The sequence below is a fragment of the Dasypus novemcinctus genome, chromosome 26 (assembly GCF_030445035.2).
Source record: "Dasypus novemcinctus isolate mDasNov1 chromosome 26, mDasNov1.1.hap2, whole genome shotgun sequence".
Classification (NCBI taxonomy): Eukaryota; Metazoa; Chordata; class Mammalia; order Cingulata; family Dasypodidae; genus Dasypus; species Dasypus novemcinctus.
In genome coordinates, this window is record NC_080698.1 from 5435174 (window position 1) to 5451525 (window position 16352).

At 42.2% G+C, this 16352-nt stretch overlaps 1 protein-coding gene across 3 annotated transcripts in view; it reads right to left on the bottom strand.

Moving 5' to 3' along the window:
• ZNF445 (zinc finger protein 445) overlaps positions 1-16163 on the bottom strand; it is a 70521-nt gene extending 54358 nt beyond the window's left edge. For 2 of the 3 annotated variants that reach the window (XM_058288799.2, XM_058288795.2), the window contains exon 1: positions 15285-16163. The gene's annotated coding sequence lies outside the window, so the exon portion shown is untranslated. The remainder of the gene's footprint in view (positions 1-15284) is intronic. The other variant, XM_058288800.2, reaches the window with a different exon arrangement.
• Between the last annotated feature and the right edge of the window lie 189 nt (positions 16164-16352).

Consider the following 16352-nt stretch of genomic DNA (forward strand, 5'->3'; position numbering starts at 1 on the left):
ACCATGCAGGCACTCATGTGTGCACGGCTCACCACACAGGCACTTGCACGGGCACTGGCTCACTGTGCAGGCACGCTTTCTCTTCTTTTTCACCAGGAGGCCCCAGGGATCAAACCCGGGTCCTCCCGTATGGTAGGTGGAAGCTCAATCACTTGAGCCACATCCGCTTCCCCAGAATGGCTTCTTTAGAGAGCAAAAAAGGTGCAGCTCAAAGCGAAAGCCTTCCCACACTCTCCACATTTATACCCTAGTGTGAATTCTCTGATGCTGATAAAAAAAATTAAAAATTTTGAAAAGCTCAGTTTGGAAGAAAGCTTTGCTGCTGTTGTCTATTTCCCTTCAATGGGAACTTTGTGATGTCTGAGGAAGTTGAAACTCGGACTGAAGCTTTTCCAGATTCCTTAAACATGTGGCTTCCCTCACCTGTGTCCAGAGTTACCTCTTGAATGAGATCTCTTGCCTCTCATTTCTGTTCTTTCTGCAGGACTGCCCCCATATCTTCTCTCAATTGTTTTTCATTTCACCGTCTGCTCCAGACTCAAATATCTGTTTCTGTTCTGATATTGTCAGTGAATTTAATGTTGCATTTTGAACCGGAATCAGTATCTTGTTCTGCGTTCCGGTCTCGTCCTCTGTCAAGCAGAACAGAAAGTTCAAATCCCCAAGGCATACAGGGAAGGTACCAGGACACTGGGGGGGGGGGGCAATTCATGGGAGGAGATCAAGGGCATGCAGAGACGCTCGGGGCAGAGCAGACAGATGAATGGAGGATAAGGTCTTGAGAACATGATGAGGAAGGAGGGCGAACACACTAACCACAAGACGGAAAAGAGGGACTCTGACGGCAGACAAGGGGTGACTAGAGGGGCATGATGAGGGACTCTCACAGCAGGGCCCTGCGAGAGGAGGAAAGCCCGTCTCCCCTCCTGCCTGCTGCTCTGCCCCTTGCCTTCTGAATTTCTCCCCGCAAAGGCGGAGGTTTGCTATTCTAACTGGATGTGTCAGAGTCCCAGACATGCCCCGGCCAGACTTAGGGGACAAGATGAAGGTCTGTATTTCGGATGGAACCTGCCTTGCGCTCTCTCTCTCTGACTCCGTTCTGCCGTGGAGCAGGCCAGAGGCTTCACCCCCAGAGGGCATAGAAGACATCCTGGGTCTCTTATCTAAGGAGAGTGGCCTGACATCCTGGCCTTCCTGTTTCTCGGGTATAATCCTTAATGGCAGTCCTTTTCCTTAACTCATTTTCACTCTATAAACTATCCCAGTTTGAACGGCAATTATGTCACCCCAGACCTAAGCCACGGAATCAAGCCCAGCTTCAGCAGACCTGAGTTAGGGACCCAGGTGCCAGTTCAACTAAGAGAGAGAAACGTGGCAAATCCTCTTTCTCATTAGGCTCCTGTTCCTGGTGTGTATCTCCTTGGAGAACTCAGTAAGAAGGCAGGATGGGCAGGGCAGGGGTCAGTCTTCCCACACTCTTGACTGTAAGAATGTCTAGTAGAGAGCACAGGAGGAACCCTGCTGAACAAGGAGCAAGGCTCGATGACCATGTGGGAGAGGAAACAGGGGAGGCACGAGAGGAAGAGGAATCTCTCAAAGAGAAGCCTCCGCTTGGGTGGAGTAAAGGCCATGAAGAGGGAGCACCTCATTGAATCTTTTTTTTTTAATACTAGAAATACTTGGTTCTTTTTAATCAGCCATTGATGGTATAATACAAAAAATTTAAGTGGCACCTAATTTAAACATTCAAAATAGTTCAATGAAGGACAATCTACAACACAATATGTCAAGCCTATTTATCAAAATAACACTTCTTTTTTCAAGAAGGGAGAAATAAAGGCATGATTAAAATTATGACTAACAATTTGGGTTCATTTTGATGCTCACAGATGATTTTGTAGGCATACTGGCAGGCACAATATTGAAAAAACAATCCATTAGTAGAAATAATGGTAAGATAAAAATGGAAAAATACATTTCAGGATTAAAGTCTGAAATTAAAGAAAAATATCCACCAAATATCACAACAGATATTTTAATGATTTTTTTAAAACATAAAAGTTGCTTTGGGGAATACTTTTCCTCTTTTAACATTTAATTAAATGCTCAATTTATTAAATAGAGGGAAATAAGTTCTGTATTCTGTACAAATTGAAGGACCCTTGACTTTCCCCCTCCCCCAATAGCTCAATTTTGCAATGGGCTTAGCAGAAAATAAAAAGTTCAGAATTTACAGCGTTACAAAAGTTTACAGAACCCCTGTCATTTCACCATTTTTCTAACAGCAAAGATTTCAATGACAAAATTAAATGATCAGAATGTAAAAATACATGTGCAAAACTGCATTAGTTGTTCTTACCAACTAATGGGGTAAAACCTAAGAACACACATGGACAATAATGAAGAAAAGCTACATCCAATATCATTCTATTTTATTTATTATTTTTTTAAAAAACCAGTTGGTATGGTGTCTTTATTTTGCTTTGGCAGATGACAGGATTTTTTTTTAGGATTTATTTATCCCCCACCCCCACCCCCCACCATTGTTTGCATTCACTGTCTGCGCTGTCTCCTCAGACAAAATGTGTTCATCAAATGCAATGAGTGTGCCACAATGATGGGGGAGTTGTTGGAGTGGGAGGAGTGGGGTGGGGAGGCGTGGGGTATATGGGAATCTCTGATGTTTTTTAATGTAACATTTTTTTAGATGTATATATCTTCAAAAAATACAATTTACAAAAATTATGGGGGTGGGGGGTGGGGAGTGGTTATATGGGAACCTCTTATGTTTTTTAATGTAATGTTCTTTGTGATCTATTAACTTTATGTAGCAGTTTGATATAATTGATAAATTCCAAAAGGAAATATTGGATTATGCTTGTAATCGGATCTGTACCTGGGCATGACTGAGTTATGATTAGGGCGTTGGTGGGTGGAGACTCACACATAAAAGGCATGGTGAAGAACAGAGTTTAGGACTTTTAATGTTGGAGTTTTGATGTTGGAGTTTAATGCTGAAAACTTAAGCTGAAAACTTAAGCTCACAGAAGAAAGAGAAGCAAACTCAGAGAGGAAAGAGATGCAAGCCCCAGGAAGAAAGGAAACTGAAACCCAGAGGAAAGCAAGCCCCAGGAATGTAGGAAACCTGAACCCTCACAGACGTCAGCAGTCATCTTGCTCCAAACAGACTTTGGTGAGGGAAGTAACTTATGCTTTATGTCCTGGTATCTGTAAGCTCCTACCCCAAACAAATACCCTCTATAAAAACCAACCAATTTCTGGTATTTTGCATCAGCACCCTTTTGGCTAACTAATACACTTAAATTTTTTTAAAGTGTGAAAAAATAAAAAAGGAACAGTGGTGAGGGATGGAGTCTCTGGAGATCCAGATTTGGGAGATACGTGTTGAGTCTTACAACGCCACAATTTATGACCCATGTGACCTTGGTAAGTTATCTCACCCCTTTCAGTCACATTTATCACCTATAAAGAAAAGGAGGTATAATAATAAGTATCTCATTGGCTGGTTTTGAGGATGAAATAAAATTTGTAATGCTTTTGGAAAAAAAAAAATTCCATACCTGGAGGCCTACTAACCCTCCCACAGTTGAGAATGACTATCAGCCCCCTCCTCCACCCACAGGGACTAGGGCTATGTTCTCTGTGGAATGTCTTCCTTGGACAGTTGCCTGCAAACTGCCCTTGATCATTCAACAGGGGAGACACCTTCTATCACCTGCGGCATGTGCTGCCCATCCAAACCACTCCATGTAAAAATCTACCTTTTAACAGTCTAGGTCATTTGTAAGTCTCCTGAGATGAGAGAGTGCCTCTGGAGTCCCGGGGACAAGCAGTTCCCAAAGTAGGGTCTGGGGACATCTGGGATCCCTGGAGTCCTTTCAAGGGGCCCACAAAGCCAAAACTCTTTCCATAACAATACTAAGATGTTATTAATATTTGCCTCTTTTACTCTCATTCTTTCATGAGCATGCAGTGGAGTGTACAGAGGCTACGTATCTGTCATATCCCCACAGACTGAATGTAGAAACAGATATGAGGATCGATTCATCTTCTATTAAATCAGTCTGTAAAGAGATTTGCAAAAATATCAAACAATGCCACTTTTCTACTACTTTGTTTTGGAAAATATACTTATGCCTCATAAAATGTTATAAATAACAAATGTTAACATGAGTAGTTTTTTTTTTAAAGATTTATTTTATTTCTCTCCCCGCCCCCCACCCCAATTGTCTGTTCTCTGTGTCTGTTTGCTGCGTTTCTTCTTTGTCCGCTTCTGTTGTTGTCAGCGGCACGGGAATCTATGTTTCTTTTTGTTGCGTCATCTTGTTGTGTCAGCTCTCCGTGTGTGCGGCACCATTCCTGGGCAGGCTGAACTTTCTTTTGCGCTGGGCGGCTCTCCTTACGGAGTGCACTCCTTGCGCGTGGGGCTCCCCTGCACGGGGGACACCCCTGAGGGGCACGGCACTCCTTGCACGCATCAGCACTGTGCATGGGCCAGCTCCACACGAGTCAAGGAGGCCCGGGGTTTGAACCGCGGACCTCCCATGTGGTAGACAGACACCCTATCCACTGGGCCAAGTCTGCTTCCCAACATGAGTAGTTTTGATTACTGTTTCTAAATGAAGTAGTGAACAAAATATTTAAAGTGTTTCAGTTTTATTTTTATTTTTTTATCCCCCCACTACCCTTGAGATGGCTCCTCATCTGTTTGCTCATTGTTTTTGCTTGGCATCTGCTCATTTTTCTTTAGGAGGCACCAGGAACCGAACCTGGGATCTCCCATGTGGGAAGTGGGCACTTAACTTCTAGAGCCATATCTGCTCCCTGCTCATTTTGTTATTGTTTTTTTTTTTGGTTGATTGTCTCCTCATTGTTTGCTCATTATCTGCTCGTTGTTTTTGCTTGATGTCTGCTCACTGTCTGCTCATTGTTTGTTTGTCTTCTTTAGTTCTTTAGGAGGCACCAGGAACTGCATACAGAACCTCCCATGTGGGAGGTAAGCACCCAACTGCTTGACCTACATCTGCCCCCACAGTTTTATTTATTTTTATTTTTTTATTTTTGTCTTCTTTTTAAAACTTTATTTCATACATTTAATAATTGAAAATATACACAAAGGAAACGGACTTTGGCCCAGTGGTTAGGGCGTCCGTCTACCATATGGGAGGTCCGCGGTTCAAACCCCGGGCCTCCTTGACCCGTGTGGAACTGGCCATGTGCAGTGCTGATGCATGCAAGGAGTGCAGTGCCACGCAAGGGTGTCCCCCGCGTGGGGGAGCCCCACGCGCAAGGAGTGCGCCCGTGAGGAAACCCGCCCAGCGTGAAATGAAAGAGCAGCCTGCCCAGAAATGGCGCCGCCCACACTTCCCGTGCCGCTGACGACAACAGAAGCGGACAAAGAAACAAGACGCAGCAAATAGACACCAAGAACAGACAACCAGGGGAGGGGGGGAAATTAAATAAATAAATAAATCTAAAAAAAAAAAAAAAAAAAAAAAAATATACACAAAAACTAGAAAGAAGGTGCAGTTGAATAAAAACATTCATTTCTCAATAAATGTACTGGATACATATAAATTTTTATTGAATCATACAATATGTTACACACTATATTTGGGTCATAGTAACACAATCATACAGTATTTGGCCTTTTGTGTCTGGCTTGCTTCTCTCAACATAATGTCCTCCAGGTTCATTCATGTTGTCATATACTTTACAACTTCATTTCTTCTTACAGCTGCATACTATTCCATTGTGTGAATACACTACAGTTTGTTTATCCATTCATCGGTTGTTGGACACCTGGGTTGTTTCCAACTTCTGGCAATCATGAATAATGCCACTATGAACATCAGTGTGCAGATGTCTGCTCGTGTCACTGCTCTCAGTTCTTTCGGGTATATACCCAGTAGTGGTATTACAGGCTCACATGGCAAGTCTATACTCAACTTCTTTAGGAACTGCCAAACAGTCCTCCACAGTGGCTGTACCATTCTGCATTTCCACCAACAGTGAATAAGTGTTCCTCTCTCTCCACATCTGCTCCAACATTTGTAGTTCTCTTTTTATAGTGGCCATTCTGATTGGTATGAAATGACGTCTCACTGTAGTTTTGATTTGCATTTCCCTAATCATTAGTGATGTTGAGCATTTCTTCATGTGTTTGTCATTTGTATTTGTTCTTTGGACAAATGTCTATTCAAGTCTTATGCCCATTTTTTAATTGGATTGTATGTCTTTTTATTGAGTTGTAACATCTCTTTATATATCCTGGATATTAAACCTTTATCGATATGTGATTTCCAAATATTTTCTCCCTTTGAGTTGGCTGCCTTTTCACCTTTTTTTTTTTTAAAGATTTATTTATTTATTTATTTCTCTCCCCTCTCCCCCACCCCGGTTGTCTGTTCTCTGTGTCTATTTGCTGCGTTTTCTTTGTCCACTTCTGTTGTTGTCAGTGGCACGGGAATCTGTGTTTCTTTTTGTTGCGTCATCTTGTGTCAGTTCTCCATGTGTGTGGTGCCATTCCTGGGTAGGCTGCAATTTCTTTCGCTCTGGGCAGCTCTCCTTATGGGGCACACTCCTTATGCATGGGGTCCCCTACACAGGGGACACCCCTGTGTGGCACGGCACTCCTCGCACGCATCAGCACTGCGCATGGGCCAGCTCCACAAGGGTCAAGGAGGCCCGGGGTTTGAACTGCAGACCTCCCATGTGGTACACTGACGCCCTAACCACTAGGCCAAGTCCGCCGCCCTTTTCACCCTTTTGACAAAGCCCTGTGAGGTGCAAAAGTGTTTAATTTTGAGGAGGTCTCATTTATCTATTTTTTTCTTTTGTTGCATACACTTAGGGTGTAAGTTCCAAGAAACCAACACTTACTATAATACGAAGTCTTGAAGGTGTTTCTCTACATTTTTGTCTAGTAATTTTACAGTCCTGGCTTTTATATTTAGGTCTTTATCCATTCTGAATTGATTCTTATACAGGCAGTGAGAAAGGGGTCCTCTTTCATGCTTTTGATTATATCCAGTTGTTCAGACACCATTTTTTGAAGAGACTGTTTTGTCCTGTTAACATTAACTTGGTAGATTTATCTGTTCCACTGAGAATAGAATTCTATCTATTTTCTATCTATCTTTGTGTCAGTGCCATGCTGTTTTGGCCACTGTAGCTTTGTAATATGTTTCAAGATCAGGGAGTGAAATTCATCCCATGTTGCACTTCTTTTTTAGAAAGCTTTAGGCTATTTGGGTGTACTTTATCTGCCAAATGCATTTGTTAATTGCCTTTTCTAATTCTGTAAAGTCAGCTGCTGGAATTTTGATTGGTACAGCACTGAATATATAATTCAGTTTCGGTAAGATTGATATCGTCACGATATTTATTCTTCCAACCCATGAACATGGAATCTTTCCATTTGTTTAGGACATTTCTTTTAGCATTGTTTTGTAGTTTTCTGCATACAGGTCCTTCATTTCTTTGGTGAAATTGATTCCTAGGTATTTGAGTCTTTTTGTTGCTACTGTAAATGGAATTTTCCCCCGATTTCCTCCTCAGATTGTTCAGTACCAGTGAACAAAAACATTACTGATTTTTGCATGTTGATCTTGTATCCTGACACTTTGCTGAACTAATTTATTAGTTCAAGTAGCTTTGTTGTGGATATTTCAAAATTTTCTAAGCACAGGATCATGTCATATGCAGTGAGAGTTTTACTTACTCTTTCCTTATTTGGATCCCTTTAATTTTTTTTTCTTCTTGCCTAATTGCCCTAGCTAGAACTTCTAGTACAATATTGAATGATAGTGGTGACAGTGGGCATCCTTGTCTTGTTCCTGATCTTAGAGGGAAAACTTTCAACCTTTCCCCATTGAGTAGGATGTTGGCTGTAGGTTTTTCATATATGCCTTATATCACATTGAGGAATTTTCCTTCTATTCCTATCTTTTGAAGTGTTTTTATCAAAAAAGGATGCTGGGTTTTGTCAAATGCCTTTTCTGCATCAATTGAGATGATCATGCATTTCTTCCCCTTCATTTCGTTGATGTATTGTATTACACTGATTGATTTTCTTACATTGAACCAGGCTTGTACTCCAGGAATAAATCCCACTTGGTCGTGATGTATAAGTCTTTTGATATGTTGTTGGATATGCAAGTATATTGTTGAGAAATTTTGCATCTATGTTCATTAGAGAGATTGGTCTGTAATTTTATTTTCTTGCAGTGTCTTTATCTGGTTTTAGTATTAGGGTGATGGTGATGTTGGCTTCATAAAATATGGTGGGTAATTTCCTCTCCTCTTCAATTTTTTGGAAGAGTTTAAACAGGATTGGTGTTAATTCTTTTTGAAATGCTTGGTAGAATTCGCCTGTGCAGCCATCTGGTGCTGGGAGATTTTTGATGACAAATTCAATCTATTTAAATGCAATTCGTTTGTTACGCTTTTGATTTCTTGTACTGTCAGTGTAGGTTGTGCATTTCTAGGAATTTGTCATTTCATCCTAGGTTGTCTAGTTTGTTGGCATACAGTTTCTCATAATATCCTCTTATAATTCTTTTTATTTCTGTGGGGTCAATTGTAAGTTCACCCCTTTCATTTCTGATTGTATTTATTTGCATCTTCTCTCTTTTTTCCTTTGTTAGTCTAGCTAGAGGTTTGGCAATTTTATTGATCTTCTCAAAGAACCAGCTTTTGGTTTGGTTGATTTTCTCTATTATTTTTTTGTTCTCAGTTTCGTTTATTTCTGCCCTAATCTTTATTATTTCTTTCCTTCTGCTTAGTTTGGGATTGGTTTGCTGTTCTTTTTCTATTTTCTCTAGTTGTTCAGTTAAATCTTTGAGCTTAGGTCTTCTTTTTTAATATAGTCATTTAGGGCTATAAATTTCCCTCTCAAGACTGCCTTGGCTATATCCCCTAAGTTTTGATAAGTTATGTTCTCCTTTTCACCTTGTCTCAACATATTAACTGATTTCATTTGCAATTTCTTCTTTGACCCACTGATTATTTAAGAGTGTGTTGTTTGGCCTCCACACATTTGTGAATTTACTTTTTTCCTATCTATTAAATAGATTTCTAGCCTTTTTAAAAAGATGGTGCCAAAAGCAAAGAAGGAAGCTCCTGCACCTCCCAAAACCGAAGTCAAAGCAAAAGCTTTGAAAGCCAAGAAGGCAGTGCTGAAAGGCGTCCACAGCCACACAAGAAAAGAAGATCTGCATGTCACCCACCTTCTGGTGGCCTAAGACACTGCATCTCAGGAGACAGCCCAAATATCCTCGGAAAAGCACCCCAGGAGAAACAAACCTGACCACTATGCCATCATCAAGTTCCCCTGACCACTGAGTCAGCTGTGAAGATTGAGGACAACACACTTGTGTTCATTGTGGATGTCAAGGTCAACAAGCTCCTGATCAAGCAAGCTGTGAAGGAGCTCGATGACCTTGATGTGGCCAAGGTCAACACCTCATCAGGCCTGATGGAGAGAAAAAGGTATATGCCCGACTGGCTCTTTTTTTTTTTTTTAAGATTTATTTTTTAATTTATTTCTCTTCCCTTTCTGGCCCCTGCCTAGTTGTCTGCTTTCTGCGTCCATTCACTGTGTGATCTTCTGTGTCCACGTCTATTCTTGTCAGTAGCACCTGGACTATGTACCTTGTTTTGTTGCGTCATCTTGCTGCATCAGCTCTCCATGTGTGTGGTGCCATTCCAGGGCAGGCTGCACTTTTTTTGCACTGGGCGGCTCTCCTTACAGGGTGCACTCCTTATGCGTGGGGCTCCCCTACGTGGGGGACATCCCTGCGTGGCACAAGACTCCTTGTGCGCATCAGCACTGCGCATGGGCTAGCTCATTACATGGGTCAGGAGGCCCTGGGTTTGAACCTTGGACCTCCCATGATGGTAGGTAGATGCCCTATCCATTGGGCCAAATCTGCTTCCCCCGACTGGCTCTTGACTATAATGCTTTGGATTTTGCCAAGAAAATCTGGATCATCTAAACTGAGTCCAGCTGGCTAATTCTAAATACATAGGGTTTTTTCTGATGATTAAAAAAAAATAATAAATAGATAGATTTCCAGTTTCATTCCATTACAATCTGAGAAGGTGCTTTGTATAATTTCAATCTTTTTATATTTATTGAGAGCTGCATTGTGCCCTAACATGTGGTCTATCCTGGAGAAAGATACATGGGCACTTGAGAAGAATGTATAACCCGTTGAGTTTGGATGCAGTGTTTTGTATATGTCTGTTAGATCTAACTCATTTGTCATATTGTTCAAGTTCTGTTTCCTTGTTGATCTTCTACCTAGTTGTTCTATCTAATGATGAGTGGGGTGTTGAGGTCTCCAAATGATTATTATAGAGGTAGTCTATTTCTCCCTCTGGTTTTCTCAGAGTTTGTCTCATATATTTTGGGGCACCCTGGTTAGGTGCATAGATGTTCGTGACTATTATATCTTCCCGGTGACTTGCCCATTTTATTAATATACAATGACCTTCTGTATGCCTTATAACTTTTTTGCATTTAAAGTCTGTTTTTTCTGATATTAGTATAGCTACCTCTGCCCTATTAGTTACTAATTTGTGTGGAGTATTTTTTCCAACCTTTTGCTTTCAGTCTTTTTGTATCCCTGGGTCTAAGGTGAGTTTCTTATAACCAGCATATGGATGGCTCATGGTTTTTATCCATTCTGTCAACCTGTATCTTTTGATTAGGGAGTTTAATCAATTCACATTCAATGATATTACTGTAAATGCACTATTTACTTCCATCATTTTTATTCGTTGGTTTTCATCTGTCATATCACATTTTTGTCTGTCTTTTTACTTTTTTGGTTATTCTTTCTGCTATTCTTTCTATATACTCTCCTCCAAGTCTCTCTCCTGTCCTTTTCTTTCAGGCTCTGAAGCTTCCTTTAATATTTCCTGCAAAGTTGGATTCTTTTTTGCAAATTCTTTTAGTTTCTGATTGTTCGTGAATATTTTATAGTCACCTTCATATTTAAAGGACAATTTTGCTGGATAAAGAATTCTTGGCTGGAAGTTTTTCTCTTTCAGTATCCTAACTGTATCATACCACCATCTTCTTTTTTTTTTCTTTTCTTTTCTTTTTTCATTTGCACTGTTTTCTCATCTCCATGGTTTCTGAAAAGAAATCCTTGCTAAGTCTTCCTGGGAGCCCCTTGTATGTGATGGTTTGCTTCTTCCTTGCTGCTCTGAGAATTTTGTCTTCATCATTGACATTTGACATTCTGAGTAATATGTGGCTTGGAGTAGGCCTATTTGGATTTCTTCTTTTTTAAAAAAATTATTTGTAAAAATTTATTTCTTTCCCTTTCCCCTCCCCCCTCCTGTTGTCTGCTGTGTCCATTCACTGAGTGTTGACTGTGTCCGCTTGCATTCTTGTCAGCAGCACTGGGAATCTGTGTCTCTTTTTGTTGCATCATCTTGCTACATCAGCTCTCCATGTATGCAGCAGGCTGCACTTTTTTTCACACGGGGCGGCTCTCCTTACAGAGTGTACTCCTTGCACATGGGGCTCCCCTATGCGGGGGACACCCCTGCATGGCATGGCACTCCTTGCATATATCAGCACTGCGCATGGGCCAGCTCACCACATGGGTCAGGAGGCCCTGGGTTTGAACCTTGGACCTCCCATATGGTAGGCGGACGTCCTACCAGTTGAGCCAAATCCACTTCCCTGGATTTATTCTGATTGCAGTATGCTGCACTTCTTGGCCATGTAAATTCATTTCTTTTGTGAGAGTTAGGAAATTTTCAGTTCTTATTTCCTCAAATACTATTTCTGCCCCTTTTCCCTTCTCTTCTCCTTCTGGAACTCCCATGACATGTATGTTGTTGTGTTTCATGTTGTCATTTGTCTTTCTGAGCCCCTGCTCAATTTTTTCCATTCTTTTCTCTCTTGAATTTCAGCTGTTCTGTCTTCTATATCATGTATTCTTTCTTCTATCATTTCAATTCTGCTGTTGTATGCCTCTGATGTGTTTTATCTCACCTATTGTGTCTTTCATTCTCATGAGCTCTGTTCCTTTTCTCTTCAGGAATTCAAATTCTTCTTTGTGCCCTCTCAGTGTCTTCTTTATGTCATTTATCTCTTTAACCATTTTGTCTTTCAACTCATTAATTTGATTTTGGAAATTTGTGTACATCTGATTCATTCTCTCAAATCCTGCATCTCTTCTGGGGCTTTATATATTCTTTTTCTTGGGCCATATCTTCTATTTTCTTAGTATGGCTCTTAATTTTTTGCTGATATCTAGGCATCTGATTAGGATGTAGTTTACTCAGATGCTCAATTTCTTTCTCTTTTGTTGGGATTTAGTGGCAAGAGGTTGTGTGTTACCACTGCGCTTTGATTCTTGGCTTGGCCTGGTTGTCTGAATTGTCCTGCTGGTTGCTGAAAAATGGGCACTGAACCCAGTAATTGGTTACAGAGTCACTTCCGAGGACCTTGGGGAGGGAGTGCTATAGAGGCTGGAAAAAACCTCTCCTACTTATTTTTAATTTCTTGCATGCACTTTCTTGGTCTGCCAGCAGGTGGCATCCTTTGGCAGCTCTCAGATCAATGCCTGGTTGGAGTGCATTTGTTGCAAAACAGACAGGATCAATGTGATAGGGCTTTCTGTCTGGAGGCTAGGAGCCTTGTAATTCAAACTTTCTCTGAGGCAGTTCTCAGGTCTTCTCTGGCAGCCCCCCTCCCTTTTCCCAGGTTGGAAATATTTCCACTCCCCTCTGAGTTCTCAACAGTCGGTCCTTGTTAGAGAAGGAGATTGGGAGGGTCGGATCTCTTTAGCTCCTTGAGGCTCTCAAGGCAAACAACGGCACAGCCCCACCCAGCCTGGAAGGGCTCCCGGGACACAGCAGACCAAATTTGTGGGTCAGAAGCTGAGTCAGACTTAGGCTGTGTCCCTCTCTCTCCCCTTTCCTGGACAGTGGGTGTGGGGGGGGTGGATCCCTGGAGCCCTCTTTGTCTGTAGTGGTGAACCCAGAGGCCCGAGAATTCTAAAGTGTCTTTAGTGTGGGGAGGGTGCCGACAGCAGCATCTGCTGGTTTCCTCTCACTGTTCTATAGTCGCAATTTCCTTCCTTTGTCCCTCTCTCCTCCAGGTGGTGTCCAGCCTTACCTGGTGTCCTAAACCCTAGAAGATCTTTTTCTAGGCTGTTTCAGCCTGTCCTATAGCTATTTTTTAGGAGGAGAAGACAGTCCCGTGTCTTTCTAGTCTGCTATCTTCCCAGAAATCAGTTTTATTTTAATAAATAAATATCAAGAGATATAACCCTCACAGACAAAAGCTTTCTGGGGTCCTGAATAAGGTTTATGGGTGTTGAGCAGTCCTGAGACTATAGAGTTTTGAGACCCACTGGTCTAGAGAGATGGTGTTTTGAAACACCACACCTGTGACACTCTCAAAATTCTCATTTCAAATGAAATCAAGGGAAATAACTTGACTGATTGGGCTGCTTTGGTGGCAGCCTGAACTCTCACAAAAACCAATTGAACTTTGTACACTGTATCAAGCCAATGCTGCAAACCCGATGACTTAATAAAATATCAAGAATTGGCAACTTCCAAAGAGAAGAGCCTCTGGAAGGAATCAGGCTGTAAATTAGACACTAATCAAAACATCTGGATAGGTCCTAACAGTTGCCCAGAATTACTATATGTCTTAAAATTATCAATGTTCTGAGCCCTTCATTCATTCATATACCTAGGAACAGCCAAAATGATAGAAATAATGGAAAAAATATTGGTGGGGACACTTTTATAATATTGCTCACTAGGGCTATACTTCTTGTCAAATATGTTAACAGTACAACCCAGGAATGCCATTAATGTTTCCCAGGGTGTCGGCATTTTCCTTCACTTCCGGCCAATATTAATCTGGTAAATGGACTTTATCCAGCTTCTCCCTTCTATTGGATAGAAATATGTGCTACTAAAGACCTGTATGTTGTCTCACTGGGTAGAAGCCTTCCCTTGTAGAAAAGCTACTACTGCCTCTTTTGTAGCCAAAAACTACTTGAAAATTCCAACATGGGAACCCCCACCGAACTTCATAGCACTCAAGGTTCTCATTTTACAGGACAAATATTAATAATTAAAGAAATTATGCCAAGTCTTCCCTGTAAATCAAAGATTGCATTGACCAAACCTCTTCAATCTTGTGGCCTGATGGAAAGGACCAACGGGGTAATCAAACAACAAATAGCCAAGCTTAGTGACTAAAATACTTCCACTAGTCCTGATGGGTCATATTTAAAAACTGAAACCCCAGATGGCAGATATCAAGGTAGATGTACAAGGTCCCAGGTTAAATTCCCAACACCTGCTTCAAAAACAAACAAACAAACAAAAAAAACCTAGTGAGGGCATCTTTAATAATACCATCAAGGCATTGGAGAACTTACAACTCCATGTAAATAGCCTTGCAAAGGCGGTCCTACAAAATCAAGGGCACTTGATATCCTCACAACTCAGCAAGGAGGGGCGTGCCCCCTCAGGAAGCAATGCTGCTTATATGTAACTCAATCTGGCAAAACTGAACAAAACATTAAGGACATCAAAGAAAAGATTCAGCTGCTGCAAGAATTAGGGACTCTGAGGGCCTTGGGATTTATTTAGCTGGTTGTTACTGAGCAAGAAGAGGGGTTCTCTCCCCCGTGCGCTCAACTAACCAATTCCCGAGACACTGGGGTTTCAAAAAGAGAAAGAGCTGACTGCTAAATTCTGTCTCCAAGTCTAAGGAGTTTAGGATTTATACGGATTCACACAAAGGAAGGTGGAGTGGATACCATTACAATAGCAAGATAAAGAAGGACAAGGATTGGGACTAGGCTAGAATAACCACCACAATAGTAAGTATCAACAAGGGCTTGGACTAGTTCAGTGAGTTTTAGTAATTTCAGGCATTACATTTTGGCTACTCTATAACATACTAGAAAGTAAAAAAATAATTTATATAATGATTCAGTACTCATAATCATTTGTTAATTCTTAACTCTTGGTTACTGTTGAAGCGTGGATCTTGGGGAAACTGGATTAGGGGTATGTTTCAAACATTCTCAATCTTTTTTCTCCTTAAAATTATTATAGTATCTTTAATTCCTTGTTTTATTTCGAGAATAACAGCTATGTGTCAACAATCTCTCACTTCCAAAATCATGATAAATCAAGCTTTTGATCTTGAGGACTGCACTGTGATGACTTATAGGACAAAACCTCTGATAACCACCTTCACTTACCCCAAAATACTGTTGCCCTGGAATGACGTGCCTCTCCTGCCCTTCAGTAATCTCGTCACTGACCTATGAAGGAATCCATTTTCTCAGTGCTGCCTCCTTGGCTACAGTTCCGTAACATATTAACATAGTCCCTCCTTTTTGGGACATGACACTGGACGCTTCCAGCTACGCAGACACCTAAGATATCCCACAGCCGTATAGGAACGCACAAAATCAACTGTCATCACGGATGCTTTCAAGGAAAGAGCTTGACGAGACGGGGGAAACGTCACAGGAACTCTCGCTTGACCTTCGAACCCCAGGTTATGAAATGGCTCCGGGCAAAGGCGGTACACGGGGTGCACGACTCCAGCTGAGGCAATCAGACTACAGGAACGTGCAGCTCGGAGAACAAGACTCAGATGAAATAGGATAAGAAAAAGAGGCCTAAGCTCTGACCAATGAGTTTCGACCAAGTTTCCTTCTGCCTCGATTGTTCCAATGAGCCGCTAGAACAGACCTTGCCTGATAACCGCCACTTCTCCTTTTTCTGAACTATAAATTCTCAAAGCTTACCCAACGCTTGGGAACGCCTGCTTTTACTTGGTGTTGCCCAAACTTTTATAATGCTCATAAGACTCTCTTCTTGCTAGTTGCAGTGGTTCTTTTGACATCCCGCACTAGGGCCCACATTTTACAGGTGAAAAGCAGACACAGGCTGGGTGTCTTGCCCAAGGTCACCCGGTGGGGAAGAGACGGGACTGGGTGGCGTCCGAGTGGCCTGGACTCTGAGTGGCCTGAGGGGACCCTCCGGCTCCGGTCCCTCCGGGGTTACGTGACCTCCAGGGCCCGCCAGCCCTCCCCGCGGCGGGGGCGGGGACGCGCGCCCACCTTTGCGACCGAGACTTCCGGATCCTGGAGCGGCCGGAAGCGGGGCCTTACCCGCTTCCGGCTCGGGCATTCTTTTCCCTTCTGCAGGCCGCGGCGGCGCCGGGCTCCCGCCTAGGGCTTCACTGCCGCCCGTGCCTTGGTGAGCGGGCGGGGCGGGGAGGGAGGCGCGCCGAGGCCGGCGTGATCAGGCCGGAGCCC